Raw genomic sequence first — 19,270 nt, 5'->3', positions numbered from 1 at the left:
CTTTCACTGACAGTTACAGTGAGTCCTCTACATATGAACGAGTTCCGTTCCGAGAGCATGTTCGTAAGTCCAGTTTGTTCGCTAAGTCCAGCAAAGTTAGCCTAGGTCCCCAACTAACACAATCGGCTCTCTAGTACTGCACTGGAATAGGTTTATCATACTTTTCACACAAATAATACATAAAAAACAAGCAGAAAATAAAGAAAACATTTTAAATCTTACTGCTGTACCTTGAAAAGTACAGTAGTGCAGTGCAAGAGCTGGCATCCAGGGGCTGGCAGCGAGTGAACAGGCAAGAAGAGTTACTGGCTGGAGGAGGGCGAGGAGGGGGGAGATGGTAGAGCTGAAGGATCGTCAGCAACAGGAGACGGAGGGCGAGCTGTGATGTCACTCACGCCTGACGTGGATGGCACAGGTTCCCTGCTGGAACCAGATGCACATTCGCATCTTTGAAACTTCTCAACTTGAAGGTTCATATGTAGGGGACTTACTGTATTTAAATGCGTGCTTTACAAGTCAGGCATGCTCCAGAAGAGTAGCTGGAGAGAGTTTAATCAAAGGGACTATTTACAAAGATGTGGGCAGGACTAAGGGAAACTAACAAGGATGCTGAAGCACCCTAAGGCTGCGATGGACAAGGTGGGGAAATGGTCACTGGAGTCAGGAGAGGGTCACCTGATAGGAGCTGCAGGCTTGGGAAGAGGAGCACGGACACCACTAGAGGGCAGCCTGGCAGGGAGGGAGTTTGGGGAATAAATACCCCAGCCTTTCTCTCCAGCACCTCCTGCTGTCCTGCCAGTGCCTCCCACTGGCTAAACCCAAGAAGAAAACAGAAGGCAAAGGGAACATGATGCAGCCCATAGACGTCAGCCTCCCAAGGCTCAGAGCAGGTGGAGAAGGTTGGACAGTGGACCTAGTGGGGCAAAGAGAGGGTCTCCAGCACACGACTTCTCTCTCTACTATGAAATCCCAGAATTATAGCATCCATGTCAGAAATGTCCCCAGGATCCACAACAAGCCTGGGCTTTGCATAACAGAGTAGGTTATTAAGAAATATTTGGTGAGTGAATCGTTCATCATTAGCTGGTGAGTACATCTGGTGATTAATTTTCAGATATTTTATGGAATTTCATCACTCAAAGGAGTTTCTCAGAATATTCTAAGAATGTTTATAGCTCCACAGAAAAACCTGCCAGCTGAGGCCCCCATGACGTGGCTGGGAAAACCAGCTTATCGTATTTCCCAGCCCTGTCCACCAATTTCTCACTTACATATCACTTTATCTTTCAAAGCAAAGAATATAAAATAGGTATGTATCAGGCCTGTGGAGGAATATTTTCTCAGATTTCAAGCAATCAAAGAAAACAGAAAGGAATGGAATCAACAACAGAGATACTAGTCTTTTTAAAGTGAAATATAACCACACTAAAATTAAAGGGAAAATGTTGTCTGCAAAACATATTTGCATTAGAAGTGATCATGAGTTCAAATTGATTGATTTCATGTGAATATGTAAGAAAAACAACTTGAGCTTAAGAGAGAAGTGGTCTTCTATTCTAGCACAACTGGCACCCATTTACTGAGCACTTACTATGTGCTGGGAACTGTACTAAATACTTTATGTATTCTATCTCATTTAATCCTCACAACTGGCATTTGAGCTCTGAACCATTACGATTTTTCATTTTCAAAGATGTTGAAACTGAAGTACTGAGAGGATAAGTAAATTTTCCTGGTTCTCATAGTTGGTAAAAGGCAGTGTTGGAATTTAAATCCAATTTGCCTAATTAAATCCAATTCTCGCTGGAAAATAGATAGCTAAAAGTTGAAACCGTTATCACTATACAAATTCAATTCAATGACTGAGTGCCATTTACACCTACTAAATTAATTAACACTTTTAAAAATTATTATTCAGTTCCATTACTGATGAGGCACTGGTGAAAGTTATACCCACAGAGCTGGTGCCATGGTGGATGACATATACACTTCTGGGAAAGCAACACAGCAGAACCCATCAGAAATTGGAACCACATTCAGAGCGTTTCTACCATGATCAGAAGGCTGGTTCGCTGTCCTGCAGGAACAGGATTCTGCATGAGGGGCAAGGATGTGAGGTCTGGGTCTCAGCTTTGCACTCTTGGGGCAGGAGAAAGACGGTGTCTTCAGATATGGGATCCACTGTGCTTGCATCTACAAGACCCAGCCCCATCTAGGAGCAGCGTCCTCCAAAGGATCGAGGTGGGGGTGGGGTGCGGCACTGGTCAGCCGACTGGGCTGGATCAGGCACAGGATATGGTCCTGCTGAAGCCCTGGGATGGTGTGACTCAGACACTAGGACCCAGACAGATGGGCACAGCCGTGTTCGGAGTTGTAGCCTTCCCAGAAGACTCTTCGTTTGCTCTCACTGACCGGGCCATGGCTGGTCCTAGACGTGACTCATATTGACGTCCAGATGTTGAGCAGGTAGAGCGAGGAGGTAGCGGGGTGGAGGAGGTTCCTTGCTCCACCCTTCCTGAGCTGGCGAAGAGCGGCCTCCCTGCTGCCCCTGCTGGGAACTCTGAGAACTGCAAGGGGTTTTCTGACATCCCGGATCTTGATTTCTTCTGGAGACAAAGTGGGAATCTTCTTCTGCTCCCTCCGTCATCTCTTTGCCTGACGCTACCTTTATATTTTAGCTGAAGCAGCACGCCGAGCATCCCAGCTCTGCCACTAATGCACTTAAACTCTCGCTTCCCTGCTCCGTCAACACTACTACCTCCCTCACAGGGCTTTCCTGAAACCACAGTGTTTCATAAAGGCCTGGCACACAACAGGGAATCGATAAATATTCACTTTCCCCCTTTCCTTATTTTATTTTTCCTTATTTTAATGGATTGCAGGTGAAAACACCTCGGAGTGGTCTTCATTTTATACGATAAGGTCCATCTAGTGTGGGGCTTTCCCCTCCCTCACATTTTTCTTACATGACCAAAGGGTCGGACCTGGCGGCTGTTTCCAGCCCGCAAGAGTCAACCAGGGGCGGGCAGGGCAGTACGGCAGGGATCCACCAGCGAGCAGCAGAGAGCCAGCCTCCACGGGCTCTGAGGCGTGGGGCTGGGGTCTGCACAGGTGACCTAAAGAGCAGGGAGACTTTCCCAGGCTCTGTCATTAGAGGCTCAAGGTCTTGAGGTTATGGGCTGTGTCTAGAGGCAGAGACCTAGGTGAGCGTGAGCCCAGTATGGCTGTTAGGGTAAGAGGAAGTAGTTCTGGGACTTCCCTGGTAGTGCAGTGGTTAAGAATCCACCTGCCAATGCAGGGGACACGGGTTCGAGCCCTGGTCCAGGAAGATCCCACATGCCGCGGAGCAACTGAGCCCCTGCACCACAACTACTGATAGAGCTTGTGAGCCTCAGCTACTGAGCCTCTGCATCACAGCTGCTGAGGTGCACACCTAAAGCCTGTGCTCCACAACAGGGGAGGCCACCACAATGATGAGAAAGCCTGGACGCAGCAACGAAGACCCAACGCAGCCAAAAATAAATAAATTAATTAATAAATCAAAGGCTATTTCTTAAAAAAAATGAAATAAGAGGAAGTAGTTCTACAGAGTCCAGAAGAAATCCTCTCAATCCAGGGGAGTAATAGTAATAATAGCTGCTATTAACCAAATGTGCTGATATCATAAGGATTTATTGGGGGGCTCTTTATATAATATATGTACATATATTTTATATATATATATATTTTAGGCCGTGGTATGAGGGATCTTAGTTCCCCGACCAGGGATGGAACCCGAGTCCTCTGCATTGGGTGTGCACAGTCTTAACCACTGGACTACCAGGGAAGTCCCGCCAATATATATTTTATCTGTGGTCATGTCTAATGTCAAACCTGGTAGACTTGGGCCATAGAGATTCTTCCGGAACATAGAGAAGATACCCCCAGCAGTCATGGGCTTCAGGACCTGGGGCGGGAGGAGGGTATTGAGTACAAGGAGATTCTCCCAGACAGGAAGTGGAAATGGAAACCCTGATGTTTCCTCTTGATGGAGCGTGGAAGGAAGAGAGGCGGGGGAGGAGAGGCAGTAGGTCAGACACGTGGGTCTTGGGTGCCCCGCGCAGCCCAGCTCCCAGGATATGGTGGGGCTAGATGTTAACATGAAGGAAAGGCCAAAAGTGGAGGGAGGGGGGCTTGTGCTCTGCTGGTGCCGGGCGTGGAGCAGGCACGCCGGGTACCCAAGGAGACCCAGAGGCGTGAGGTGGAGAGGAGGCCTGGGTTAGAGCTCTCCAGCCCTCTCTTGGCCTGGAGGGGCCCCCGAAGAGCCGGCGTGCGAAAGCCACGGTTTGAGACCCAGGGGCCTGCCATGGTAAGGGGTAAGGTGACTGTACCATAAAGGCCACAGAGTCCCCAGCTTAGTAGGGGGCAGGTGGAGGGTGTGTCTGAGACTCAGAAGGCTGAGCAGCACCCTGAAGAGCTGAGGGAGGGGCCAGTCAGCAAAGGAGAACAGCTGGACCCCAACCGAAACAAGAAAACAAGCTTCGTGTTAATCTCTGCACCCAGGGAGAAGTAGCCCACGGGGCAGGCATCCCTGCCTCTATGTCTGCTTTGCCTCTCGAGCCCCAGCCACTCCCATTCTCCTTCACAGCAGCCATGCTGGCCTTCTCAGGCCTTCAATGCTGCCATGCTTCCTCCAGCCACAGGGCCTTTGCACATCCCTTCTCTCCTCCCTGCAAACCCAGCCTCCTGGCTCAGTCCTTTTCTTCTCTTCCATGCTCTCTTTTATAACACTTGTCATTTTATTGAGTTGTGATTTTGCATCTATCTTTGATTAACACCCACCTCCCCCCTAGTATTGTAATCTCCATGGGGGCAGGGACCTTTTTTTTTTTTTTTCTTTTTTAAGTTTTTATTTATTTATTTATTTATTTGGTTGTGCTTGGTCTTAGTCATGGCAGGCAGGCTCCTTAGTTGTGTCATGCATGTGGGATCTAGTTCCCCGACCAGGGATCAAACCCCAGGCCCCCTGCATTGGGAGCATGGAGTCTTAACCACTGTGTCACCAGGGAAGTCCCACCATGTTTATTTTCACGCATCACTGTGTGCCCAGCACCCAACAGACACTGGCAAATGACATACCCTCCGTCAGCGTTTGCTGAATGACCGGACAAACAGCTGAATGAATGAACGTGTGGCCACAACCTTGTCTCCATTTTTGGAAGGAGGAACGGAGGTGAGCAGTGAGCTGTGTTCAGCACAGAAGTGGGGAGGAGGGGGACGGCAGGGGGCAGGTCCCACACTCGCTGAAAGAAGCAGACCTTTCCCCACATCACACAAGCTTTTCCTTTACCCCCAAGTCAGAGCAGCATTTTCTTCTTCAGATGAAGAACCTGAGGATTTGCAGGGTCTTTCGGTTTTATGTTTGCTTCTCATGATGAAAATTTTCAGCAGACAAGAAAAGTGAGGAGGACTGTACCATATCCATTGGAGAATAAATATTTTAAAGTAAATTACAGATATCATGGCAATTGACTGTCAAAGACTTCAGTCTGCATCTTTGAAAAGTAAGGACACTTCCCTACCTAACCCAAATACCGCTGTCGCACCTAACAGAGTGATCCGGAATTTCTTACTATCATCTCACACTCAGGTCTTGTTCATATTTCCCCAGTGGGCTCCAAAATGTCTTCTACACTTGGTTTCCTAGACCCAGGAGCCAAACAAAGTCCTTGCACAGAGCAGCATGTTTTGAAAACGATCTCAAATGTCTTAATTCAGACCATATGTTGACCAGCATGGAACACAGAACCAGACATCTCCCATTTACATTCCGGTATCCTGGGTCCTTCTTTATTCTGATCCATTCCTGGATGGCAGGCAAGTCCAGGAAGGAATTGCCACGGAGCCCAGATCCCTGGGGACGCAGGGCTCCTCAGGCATGTTCCAGAAGCCCACGGCAGCCCCCAGGGGAGGCAACATGCAAGCCGCACTGCGGAGGAGCAGAAAGATGAGCCATAAAGAAAGTATTTTCTTTTTCCGAACTTGCCAAGCCCTCCTGAGAAATCTGGCTCCTACTTCTGAAGGAAGGTGCTGCCCCCTAGGCAGGTCCTGGGGGGCAGTGGTGAGGTCGACCTTTGAAAAGTCATCCACTTAAGGGACAAAGCACTTTCTCCGGTTCTTGGCCCCAGTGCAGCTGGCCTGGTGGCCTGAGGTCGGCCAGAGAGGCTGCAGACAGGCGTGTGTCACCAGAATGTGTGGAGGTCAAACTGGGGGATGGACATGGGACTTGGCTGTGCCAGTGAGATTTTTTTTAATCTTGATGGAAATTTTGTGGTTTTCACAATTGCCTTGGGATAAAATAGGACCTTGGTTCATCGTCCCTCAAGTATGGAGCTGCTGAATTGTCCTTTAGAGGATTCTCTTGAGATTCCAACTTATACTTTTTCCCTTGGGAGATTGCAGGAGGGCAGATTTCCCCGCCCCCTACCCTTGGCTTCCTTGCCTCCAAGAGGAGGGAAAGACTGGGAAATTCCACCCCTAAAGAGAATTTCCCCTAACCTTCCCCCTGAAACGGTGGGGTTTGGACAGACTGATACACGTAAGACTCAGTCCTTTGGGGACGGTCACTCTATGTGCTCCAGAAAAGCTGGGGGCAACCTGGAAACATCCTCAGTGCCTGCAGGAGCCCCACTCGACCAGGTGGGTGCAGACGTGGTCACCCAGGCCACCATCCATCACACCTTTGCCCCCGAGCTGCAGCCTGGGCCCTGGTTCCCATCCGGCGTGGCCCCTATACCACCTTCCCTGCCCATCAGGACAGGGTGCCAATCCCAGGCACAGAGTGGGACTCCAAGAGGGTGGAAGAGACTCCTTTCTCACCATCCCCTCCCTTCCCATTTGGTACAGATACTTCTCTGCTGTGGGGACTGTCCTGGGAACAGGAGGATGGTTAGCAGTGGCCCCAGCCTCTACCCACACGATGCCAGGATCGTCTCCAGACGTTGTCAGATGTCCTCTGGGGACCCAAATCATCCTCAGTGGAGAAGCCCTGGTTTAGATCTCGTTTAAAAAGCCAGGAAAGCTGCAGAACTGTGTACACCAGCTGAGAGTTTCACTCTTTGCTGGGAGAACCTCAAACCGTGCATTTCAGCAGCGTTCAGGAGAGCCTCCATTCTTTTCTTGGAGAGGGAGAGTGGCCACCAGGCCGGGCCAGTTGAGTCCCCTAGGTGGCCCTCTACTCATGCTTGGGAAGCTGCGGAACAGTGCTGTCCATTAAATAGGATGAATGGGGCGTTTCCCCCCTGGAAGTGTGAACCCACGAATGCTTTCCAGCCACCGAGGCCCTGTGTCCCCACCCTCTCCCTTCTTCCTTCCTTCCTTCTCACACCCTCATCCCCCAACCAAGGCCTCTGGCTCTGTCCACCCTGAGCTGGACTCAGGCTGGGCGGCTTCTCTGGCCACAGCTAGAATGGCCCTCGGTTGTACCCGTGGCTCTCCCAACACTCTTACTGCTGGCACCTCCTTTCTCTCATGTCCCAGAGGAGCTGCATCAGGGAGGTGGCCTTAGAGCCCTGGTTGACAGATCTGCAGGGCCTGGGTCTGAATCTGGACTTTGCCCATCCCTGGGCTGGGCCCCTGGTCCTCCCCAGCGGTCAACACAGGGAATTCAGGCGATGAACGTAACTTCTGAGCACGGCGCCCAGCTCACCTCGGAGCTCTGATGTGTTAAGAAGGAGGCTTGTCCTGATATCATAAGGATATTATTGGGGGGTTCTTTATATATATTTATATATATTCTTTTTTTTTTAAGCATGCGGGATATGAGTTACCCGATCAGGGATGGAACCCGTGCCCTCTGCATTGGGAGTGCAGACACTTAACCACTGGACCACCAGGGAAGTCCCGCCAGTACACATTTTATCTGTGGTCATGTCCTGCTTCCCTCTTCATCCAGCAGGGGATGGTGAGAGAAGGCTCAGATGGACCAAGCGGAGAAGAAGGGGCAAGAATAAAAGGACAAGGGTCTGAGGGGACCAGGGAAAAGACACAGGAGGTCAAGGGGAAGCGGTGCCTCTGAGAGCCCCGTTGGGTGACCTTGAGAGCAGAGGGCTGAGGCCCGAGGCTCTGCACCCATGGGAGCGCCTGGCGGAGGAGGAGCCCCTGGGATGGAGCTGAGGGGTCATGTGCTGTCCTAGCCCCCCACCCCCGCGCAACAGACTCTGATGTAAAGGGCTGGACCATATCCCCTCTTCCCATCCTCTGTGGGTGTTTGACGGCCTTGTAGTAACATCTGTCGGCACACAGACTACATCCCTCTCCTCCTTCCCCAGAAGGTTTGGGGTGCTGGGCTCCCCCATAAATGGGTGGTTGTTTATTGTCACTTCTGCTAAGGATCCCCCAGGGGAGGTCAGCATCCTCCGGATCCAGGAGATCCTGTTGGCCCTACTGCCCCTTCCAGACCCTTCTTCCACCAAACCCACTTCCCTACCTCACTGAACATCCCGCTGGGCCAGGCCTCTGGTTCTCGGTCTCTCGGGCCCCTTCTGGCTTCAGCTCTTCCTTCGACCATCTCCCAGCAGCCTAAACTCACCTGCTCTCGTGGCCCCTTGCCTGAATCTCCATGCCTGCCCTGCTCAGCTCAGCAGTGTCCTCTGCCTGCCCCGCCTGGGAGCTTCACGGCGGGGTGGGGGGTGGGGGAACAGTACCAATGTGCTGATTGACCTTGTCGTAAAGAAGGTCACCCAAGTCCTCCAGGCAGCCCTCCATGATGCTACAAGTCCTCCAGCAGCCCCGCTCCCTTTTTCCATGACTGCATCCTCAACCTTCACTGCTGCTCTCAGGGCACCAGAACCATCTCCAGCCTCACCTTCTCAGGAGGATCTTTCTTCCTCCTTTCCCTGAAAAGCAAAACAAGATGAAGCAAGGACCATCAGAGGACTTGCTCTGTTTCAAATATAACCTTTTCTCCATCTTCACAGCTGCCACCCAGGTCAAGCCACAATCACCTGCCTGAAGCACCACGATACTTCCCACCTGACCTCCACAGAGCAGCCAGAGTGACCATAAGTTAGGTCACGTCACCCCATCTAGAATCCTCCAAGACTTCCATTGCTCCTAGGAAAAAGATCAAATTCCTCAAATGGCCTTTCGGGCTCTGCCTGGTCTGGCACCACTTTCCCCCAGGCTGTCTCTGCTCTGGCCATGCTGGCTTTGTCTAAGTTCCTCAGACCTACAAAGATTCCCCCTGTCACAGGGCCTTTGAATATGCTGTTCTTTCTGGAACATGATTTCCTCTCCCATCCTGGCCTAGATATGCTCAAAGGTCACTTTCTCAAGAGAAACTTTTCTGGTCCCCCCAGTAGGTCAGGTTGCTTTGGTATACATTCCTTCCTTCAAAGGCACTTATCCTGGATCACTGGGATGTCTTCCTCCCCAACTAGGGTCACCAATAGCTCCTGAGTGCCTGGCACAGCATTTGGTACATGGTTGGAACTCAATAAATGTTGCTTTGTTGAACGAACCTCACCTCCAATCCTTCATCCTCAGTGGACCATGTCCCATTCTCTCTCTCTCTCTCTCTCTCTTTTTTTTTTTTTTTTGGCCGCACCTCGCGGCTTGCGGGATCCTAGTTCCCCGACCAGGGATCGAACCCATGCCCCCTGCAGTGGAAGTGTGGGGTCCTAACCACTGGACCGCCAGGGAAGTCCCCGTTCTCTCTTCCTCTCCCTCTTTACCCACGCCCCACACCAAAGGGTCCGTTAGAGGTGAACTCTTTCCACCACCGTTCCCTTCACCACGCACCCAGCCAGGCTCTCATGTCAGAAATGGGCATTCGTGCCCTCACAGTCCCTCTGACGCCCACCACGAGGATGCAGGGGGTAGATTCTACAGCTGCTATCAAGTCTTTCCAAAAGGCTTGAAAGTCTTTCCACTGAATACTAGATTGGGTGGATTTCTTGGAAACAATGTGCTTCTTAAGAAAGAGATGAAGTTTAATGTTTCTCAGCAGCTTCTTCTTGGTCTGGCTGAATTTACCTAGCTAGGTGTGCTTTTCTGCCTTTTCTGGCTCTCATTTTCATCAGAGACAGCATGCCAACGCCCTGTGGGGCCGTGTTGAGAGCCAAGCTCAGGAACGAGACGGGCTGAGTCTGAGATTCTGTTGCACCACTTCTTAGCTGTGTGGCCTTTAGGAATTTATGGGCATATTACTAGTACATACCTGAGTCGATTGGGAGGCAGTCTAGCACAGGGTTTGGGAACATGAGGTCTGGTGTGAGAGCATCTGCATTCTAAGACCTTAATTCTTGTGTGTAAATAATGTTAAAACCCAGAGGGAAGGTGACCAAGAGTCACTCCATTTCATGAAAGAATTAGCCATCAGTGTGTGTGTGTGTGTGTGTGTGTGTGTGTGTGTGTGTGTGTGTGTGTGTTTCCCAAGAGCCCACACGATTTGGAAAATATACCATTTACAAATAAGCAGAGCTTCTTTGGGCCACCATCACAGGAAAACAGATGGAATCCCACCCCTCTGGCTCTTGTCCACCTGCCATTACATGACCTTTAGTTCTCAGAAAGGGGCCCCCCACAGTTGCTTCTTGAAGTTCTCTGAGAGTATCTCTGAGATGCACCCTCGGGGTATGAAAACGGAGCCGTGCTCCCTAGAGCCCTCGGGGTGTTGAGACTAAACTGTGTTCTGGGCATTAGTGGGAGAGGTGTCTTTGCTCTCTCCTCAGCTGCCCTTTGGACCAGGAAGAAGGAAACTGTACGGTCTTATGTGTCTGGGGCTCAGAGATTTAGCGAGGCAGCTTTTTCAGTGTTTACTCACAGCCTGCGATGGGGTCAGGGAGACAAATCTGAAATGCAGATCCTCGGTGAACTGAGTCGCTCCCGCCTTCTTTTCCTTGCCACTGTCTAGGGCAGTGGTTCACAAATGTACGAGTGCATGAGAATCAGCTGGAAGGATGGGGCGCACGCCCAGTTCCTGATCCGGTAGGACTGAGGTAGGGCCGAGCATGTGCGTTTCTGAACCGTCCTCAGGTGGCGTTGATGCTGCCGGTCTGGGGACCGCTCTCCGAGAAGCCCTGCTTGAGGGCTTCCAAATCGAATCCAAGCGACTGTCCAAGTCCTCTTTCTAGAGTAGGACTCCTGGGACCTGGGACAGTGGCTCTAAGTCACCTAAATTCCTCCCATCCTTGCAGATGTAGAGACCTTGCGGAGGAGTCAGCAGGCAGCTGAGCTGGGTGCCGCACCCCGGAGCTGGCAGTGGAACTGAGCACGGTGTGTGCGTGTGTCATTCAGGGAGCCCAGCAAAGGGGATGGGGGGTATGTGAACGGGGACGCTGAGGGTGTCGGCTGAGCAGGACCTATAGCTGTTGCTTTTCAGCCGTGCCCCACAGACCCCCAGGTGTTCCATGAACTCCGTCAGGAGCAGCTCTCTGCGCTGGCGGCCAGGTGTGGGGCTCCTCTTCTGCCTCCTCCTCCTGCCCTTCCACTCCCGCCTGCAGCAGGGCAGGCTCTGCGTGCCAGGCTCTCAAAACCTTCCTCCTCTCACCAGAGTGCCAACAGGGTCCCTCCCTAACACCTTCCAGTTCGTGTGCAGATGCCACATACTCAGCCAACCTCTCAGCAACCAGATGGCAGTGCCCTGAGTGACGGTGGAGGGCTACTCGGTTATTTATCTTACCTCATCTAATTATATTTTTCCGATTATTAAAGCAATCCATGTTGGATGTGCAAAAGAAACACTTGTTAGGAAAACAGAATGTGGAAAGAAAAAATGGTCTGTAACGAAATCCATAGGGATAGTCAATTTAACAGGCTTGTAAATGTCTTCAGATTCTTTCTGAGCATTTCTTAATGATGCATATATGCATTATAAATACTTCATAAAATGGATTCAAAGTATAGTTTTGTAGCTTTTTAAAAAATATTCCAGGGCTTCCCTGGTGGCGCAGTGGTTGAGAGTCCGCCTGCCGATGCAGGGGACACGGGTTCGTGCCCCGGTCCGGGAAGATCCCACATGCCGCGGAGCGACTGAGCCCGTGAGCCATGGCCGCTGGGCCTGCGCGTCCGGAGCCTGTGCTCCGCAACGGGAGAGGCCACAGCAGTGAGAGGCCCGCGTACCACAAAAAAAAAAAAAAAAAAAAAAGAATTCCAATATATCTCAAATGTCTATGTCATTAAATAAAGATTTTCTTCAAACTTTCTAATGGCTGTTAGTGAGCCACTGTTCAAATACACCATAATTTACATAAGCAATTCTTCATTGGCTATTAGGATTTTTCCCTGTGGTGGCTGTTATTCACAGCCTTGTTTGGGCGTTTTTGTGCACTTGTGTGAATGTTTCCATAGAGGAGATTTCTAGAAAGATGTCTAGGTTAAAGCGTATGACCACTTTACATTTTAACACATACAGTTGACCCATAATGCGGGTTTGAATTGCGTGGGTCCGATTATACCTGTTTTTCAGTAGTAAACACTACAGTGCTACTGGATCCGTGCTTGGTTGAATCTGCTGATGCTGAGCCGTGTGTACCAAGGGCTGACTGTAAGGTTATATCTGGGTTTTTGACTGCAGGGAACTTCAGTGTCCCTAACTCCCTGTGTGGTTCAAGAGTCAACTGTGTACCACACTGGGCTGGGCCACTTCTCAAAGCTGCTTGCTCAGGTCAGAGTCAACAGCTCGAGGGTGACATGTCCCCTCTCACTCACTTCTCAGCTCTCACCCTGCTGCAAACTACGGATGGATTTAATGGCATTGTGCCACGGCTACCAGCATATTACAAAAAATAATGGCAAGTGGGGGTCTCCTTAGAAGGAGCTAAGGGTATGACAAGGAGATCGACCGAGCTATGTGTAGGGGATCTGGGGAATTTTCTTGGAGAGAAACATCCTGTAAGAAGGCAGCAAACACAATTGGTTGAGTAGGTAGCACAAGAGGGTAATAATTTTGAGTATAGCCGGTGACGGCCATTTGAATCCATCCCAAGCTGGGCCTCGGGGACACTTGTCTGGTTTGCTGGAGAGCAAAGGTGCCGAGGAGCTGATTCACTCAAAACTCCATAAAACCCCAGGACGCCAGGGCCCACGGCTTTGAGGCCTTTCCGACATAACGACACAGAAAGGAAGAGGCAAACAAAATCCATCCCTGTAGCTGTGGCAGGAGCATGGCTCAGTGAGCGGTGGCAGCAGCTGGCAGGGGACTGGGGTGCAAGTGAGAGGCAGCAAAGAAGTGACCGCTCCAGAGGAAAGGGAGCTGTGGTGCCCGCAGAACGGTGCCCAGGGAAGGCAGGTGTGATCGGGGGCCTGTGTGAGACCCCCACCAGCCCCCAAACCCACCGCCGGGAGCCTCCTGCAGCATTTGGGGGAAAGGAGGAAGCAGCAGGAGGTCCTGTATGAAGAGGGCCATCAGCTCAATGATCCCTCCAGGCTGGATGAACCCTTGCACATCACTTAAGAAATATTACTCTTTTCTGGGGAAGGGAGTTAGCTCTCCAAGAGAGAAGCCCAGGGAGTCTCAGACTTGAGGGTACTTTTGCCTTCTTTGGAGAAATATTTGACCAGGAAGCACACCTTTTCTACATCAAATTCCACTCCAAATGCTAAATCCTATTTATTTTGAAGGATTGAAGGTGGTGGCAGCAGCAATTTTAAAACATTTCAAAGCCTCTGAAAACAGCCAAATGAATTCACCTCTGATCGACAGGCTCGAAAGTGCAGTTGTTTTAATGTACGAAAATGACTTTGGAAAGGGTAGCATATAAAATGAAAAGTGTGTACTTTCAATGATCTCATGTGATACACTTAACAGAAGAATTCTCCCAGCCCTGATTTTTCTAGACACTCTTTTAAAAAAAAAAAAAGATAAAAGAAGGGGAGTAAACATTCATAACTAGACATCTCATAAGGTCACTTCTTTTTTCTTTCTTTTTTTTTTTTTGAATGAGGGCAAATAAAAAAAGAAACATCTAAATCTGATGTTCAAACAACCTTTCCAGTTTGATCCAATCCTCTTACCTTAAAAGTCCATTTATAAGTGCCCCCAGATCTTTGAGCTGGTTCTTCCCTTTCTTTGCTTCTTCTGGGTTTGAAAGGCAAATAAGTTCTTCCTCCAAAAATGTTCTGTCCAGAATGAACACCATACGGATATGCTCTTTTTCAAACTGAATACTTTTTGGTGAGTTCTCTCCTTTGACCTTTAGTTTCCCAAACCTAAAATAACAGTGTACACACTTGGAAAGAGTTAAAAGAGTTTCCATATCTACTGTAAGGTGAAAGAAAGTTAATTATCCAAGTGAGGCCTTGCAAATTTTACTTAAAGTTAGACTTAAGATGTATGGTGTCCATTTTCACTTGTAAATCACGAAGAAGTTAAGATAAATTTCAAATAGAGCAAAGTATAATTTTAAATAACTGTCAATTGAAATCTCTATGGTGGTAGTTTTCAAACTGAAGTATGCATCGGAATCACTTGGAGGGCTTGTTAAAACACAGCTTACTGAGACCACCCCAGTTTGATTTAGGAGGTCTTAGGTGGGGGCCGAGAATTTGCATTTCCCACAAGCTTCCAGGCGATGCTGTCTGGGGACCACACTTTGAGAAGCACTGCTCTTGGACACATCCACGCCACTAAGACTTCTCTCTCAGGAAGGAGGAAGTGTGGCATTCCAGAAACACTGGAAGAGAGCCAGGAGAACTATGTTCTCAGTGTGGTTCTGTATGACTAAGTGTACACTCTTAGGCTAATCCATACACTTCCACCAGGATTTACTGAGCATCTACTATGTGCAAAGCACAGATGGTATAAAAAATCTTCACTTTCCAAATAAGTAAATGGGGCAGGATCTGTACCCAAACCACACTTACCAGAATGCCCTGGGTACCATAAAAGAGATGCAAATAATATTATGGGCATCAGAAAAAGGTAAGCTCATTTGGTTGGCAATGAGAAAGGTGACATGCTAATAGAGATGGCACTGGACCCAGGCTTTAAGAGATGGGAAGGACACAGGGTGAAGGTGGGGGGACAGCGGGAACCACAAGACATTCTTGAGCAGAGGAGGGTGTCAGGATCAAAGGTGTTGTATTAGTCAAGGCTGTTCAGTACTGGTGATTTAAAGTCAACTCAAACTGACTTCGACAGAAAAAGGCGAGGAAACTTACTTCCTCATGTAACTGAAAAGTCCAGGGATAGCTTTGGTTTAAGGTACAGAATTTAGATGCTCAAAATTGTTCAGAAATTGGTCTCTCATCCATTCCAAAGAGGCCAAGGGACTTGAACACACCAACTGTCCCATCCTGGGTCACATGCAGGTGTGGTGAGGTCAAACCCACTCCAACCTCATGGACCAAGTAGGAATGACGTGGTTTCCCCAAAGAAAAGCAGGGTGTTATTTCCAGAAGGCTTTTGTCTACTGGCTGCTGCATAGGAGAAAACAACTAAGAACTACTATAGATGTGAATAGCCCAAACATGGGATCCAACAGGTCACTATCAGAGGGGGAGCCAATTTAACAAAAGGTCACTACCCACCTCTTAGGTCCCTTGCCAAATGACTTGCTACAACCTGGCTTCCATTCTCGGGGTCTGGTCCAGGGCAACTCCCTGGTCCTCTGTCCCCTCCACCTCAAGCTTCTCTGCAGCAGCAGGAACCCTGCAAGGGGGACCATCCAGGTGGAGGGAGGAGGGGACAATTGCAGTAGTGGCCCCTGTAGACCAGGCCTTGAAAGCCAATCTCTGGAGGATCCATTGTCTCCAAATGTCTAATCAGGGCAGGGTCAGCTCGGCTACCGTGCATCTTTCTCCCACCAGCCTTGAAGACCAATGTCACTTTCCTAGAAGGTTCTGGATCGTTCCTGTCCCTTGTGGATGCTGCTGTGCACTTAGTGGCCAGAGCAGGAGCCCCTGCTGCTCAAGTTCCTTCCGCTGCACCCAATTCTGCTGGGCGCCAGGCCTCCTCCCATGGTGGGCTCCCTGGGGAGCCCATTCCCAAGTAACCGCAGCGTCAGCAGTCCGTGAACTGCTTTCTCCAAGGCTCTCTTGACCCACCTGCTCTTTGAAAAGGGGAAGGAATGGGCCCCTGTGCCAGAGGTACTGGAGCAGCCCAGAGGGCTGGCTGGAGGAAGCCCTGGCCCTGGCCATGAAGGCAACATCAGTGCCTTGACCAGAGCAGGTCTGCACAGGGATGGTTATGTTCGGTGGATGTGGCTGTCTGGGGACCAGGCTGGGGAGAAAAGAAAGCAAAGCCTATGGAGGGTAAAAAGGTGGAGGGAAATGGTGGCTGGCAGGGTCGTGGTAAGTCAGAGCTTCCCAGTGTTGGGAAGACAGCAGGCTGTGGTGAGAGCAGAGCACAGTGAAGTTCAAACGTCCCAGGTGGGGCAGGCCAGGCCCGCGGCGAGGGCCAGAGCAGCCTTGAGTGCTGCCTCCAAAGCAGAGGAGCAGGAAGGGGAGTTGGCGCGGGGGGTGCTTCAGGAGCCGGGAAGACCACACGGAGACCCAGGAAGCTGACATCTCGGCTGGGCCTAGCCCTCACACTTTCCTGTAGCTCCCATTCCAACCGGAAGCACTGGCTGACGTGGGTTCACGAAGGATGGATGAAGGGCAGCCCACAGGCAAGTTTCTCTGGCTTGGCCTTAAGCAGAGAATCAGTCACTGTCCAAAGGCCAACTGTATGGCGGTCCCCAAAGCGAAGGGTCTTGGGGCTAGCCGATCCCACTTGCTATGTTTTGGGGACAGCACATAATCTGACAAGGGGCGCTGGCTACAGTGTAAAACCTGACCTGAAGGAAAGACCATGAAAAGTGAAGAAACCAGAAAGCAAGCACCCCTGGAATTTCGAGTCCTGCCGCCCTCCCCACTTTAGGTCCAGAGTGCTCAAGGTCAGCAGGATGGGAAGACCTCACTAGAGAAAAATAGAAGTGAAATACGCAGTCTGAATTTTTGTCTTATCAGATCAACTGATTGTGTAATCGGCCTGAAATCAGGTATCTTCCCTCTCCGTGCATGCGCACTGCCTCAGGATTGTAATAAAAATAAAAAAGCAATGATAATTGCTTTTAATATATTGGGCACAATACACCAGGTACTGTGTCCTAACGTGGCTTATTTTGTTTCCTCCTCCCAACAACCCCTTCCACGTGAGAAATTACTGACCACTTTACATCTGAGGGATGTAAGGCTTCCAGAGACTTGCCCAGGGTCACCCAGGTAAGAGTGACAGGACCCTAAGCTCTTGTCTCCCTGCTCCTGACCCCGCTGTGGTACTGTCTGATGATATCAGGGCTCTGTGGTTCACAGAAATGTTTTTTATTTTTTCAAAAAGACAACAGATAACAACGTTTTGGAAAAAATGCTACAAATGGTCATTCAAAATTAAGACATAAAAATTTTTCAAGATCACTGATTTGCAAAAAGGTAAAAGTTGCAGTTGTGGTAAAAAGGCCTCTTAAATTTGGACACGAAAGGCTGTTTGTTTATGAGAAATCACACGAAATCTGGGACAGCAGAATTAGAGCTGCTATACCTTTGGCAACGAACCAAAATCAAACAAAATAATCTCAGCCAGACCCAAAGGCCTGGCAAAGATGTGCAAAGGGCAACCCCCAAAGCAAATGGCGCTCCCGGGCACTCCCGGCCCTGAGGCCAAGGTGAGCTGGGAGGGACCAGCGGGCTGGAATACAACTGCCTGGCCCTCTGGAACTTCCTCAGGAACACCGGAGGGAGGGGACACATGGGCTGGGAGAAACCCCATCCCCATGACTCAAGATCAAGTCTCTGGCCTTCCAGCCCTGGGCCAGGAATGGCCAAGCTGGGAGGGCCTTGGCCCCTTCACTTCCAGAGCCCTTCCTCGTGTTCCACCCCCTCCTCCCTCCGGTCTCCTCTGGTCGGTGCTCCCTTGCTCCCCTGGAGTCTGCGACATATGGCTCTGCTCGTTCCCTGCAGGGCAGACATGCCACAGGGTGAGAAGCCTCCCCACCGCTCATTCCTAAATTGCGAGGAGATGCTCTCTGTGCCGTGGGTTCTGTCTATGGAACAGGATCAAAGGAAAGTCTTCTTACTCCTGTGGTCTGGTTTATGTTTTTAGGTTGACATTCATAATCCTGTTTTTAGAATCTGATCTAAATTCTTGGCTTTTATTATTAATTTTATCATTTTTTTTTCTAGTTTAGGAAGTTTAAAGTGCTCTTTGCCTTAAAAAGAAAGGATTACTTGGACTGCTTTACAATGGCACACCTTCTAATTCTAGGATTTAATAATCTGTTCACCCGGAGGGCTCTGGCTCCGGGGCAAGCCTTCTATGGCTGCTGGGCCTTATTTGTTGTTGTAAGACAGGAGAGAAGGGATATTTCTTACCCAGTTCGTTATTAACAGTTCCAAGAGCACAGGTTAATCTAATTTTTAAAATCTAATTTCTGAAATCAATTATTTTTCCAAACTTACCAGCCATAAATCTGAGCCATATAGATAATGATTTTGAATCTTGGACAATGGTAGCTTTGCCTAAGTTTGAGGCACAGAATATAAATATCATAAATATAAAGATGCCCCCAATCCTCCCCTCGTCCTCTGCTATAGTGAAGATTCAGCTTCTGTTGATGGTTTCCCTGACCTAACACAACTCAGGCAACAAACAGTCCCTGGAATCCTTTTGTGATGTACTCAGAGCATGGCTTACCCAGAGGTGCAACTAAATGAGATATGGGACCATGGGCTGTGAATCTAACTTCTACGAGGCCTTAATGATCTCCTACTCCTATTCCCATACAACGCGTGTGAGGATCCAGTAATTCTCTCTCCCTCTCTGCGCAGACACAGACTACACCCCCACACCCCATACACCCAGGGTCATAATAGGAGATGGATATTTCCCCTCAAGTCTATGAAAACTCTGACCCTTCCAGACTCCGCGCCCCTGGCCCACCTGTGCCCTGGGGTTGCCTTGGAAAAGCCATTAGGTCGATGTTGCCTATGCCTGTCCTCTGAGACCTCAGGACCTCAGTGTCAAGAATCCTCCAGGAGTAAGGGTCTTGATTTTGTGGCTTCCTCACTGTCCCTGAGGCCTGTCTGTAAATGACTGCCGGAAACTAATCCCTATGTAAGAATAGGAACAGCCCCATCCCACTTTGGGACTGATAACTCCTTGGTTCGCTTCCAATGAATTCAGTACACTGAGGCTAGGGTCTGAGCGTGCCATGGGGACACGAAATAGAGACACAGTCTCACTATGCTGTCACACGTGGACGGGGTATCCATGGCTGGGGCCCTGTCACCAATTACACACCACAGCAGATTA

This window comes from Kogia breviceps, chromosome 3 (assembly GCF_026419965.1).
Source record: "Kogia breviceps isolate mKogBre1 chromosome 3, mKogBre1 haplotype 1, whole genome shotgun sequence".
NCBI classification, from domain to species: domain Eukaryota; kingdom Metazoa; phylum Chordata; class Mammalia; order Artiodactyla; family Physeteridae; genus Kogia; species Kogia breviceps.
The sequence above is the reverse complement of the archived record's forward strand: the minus strand, read 5'-3'. Positions refer to the sequence as shown.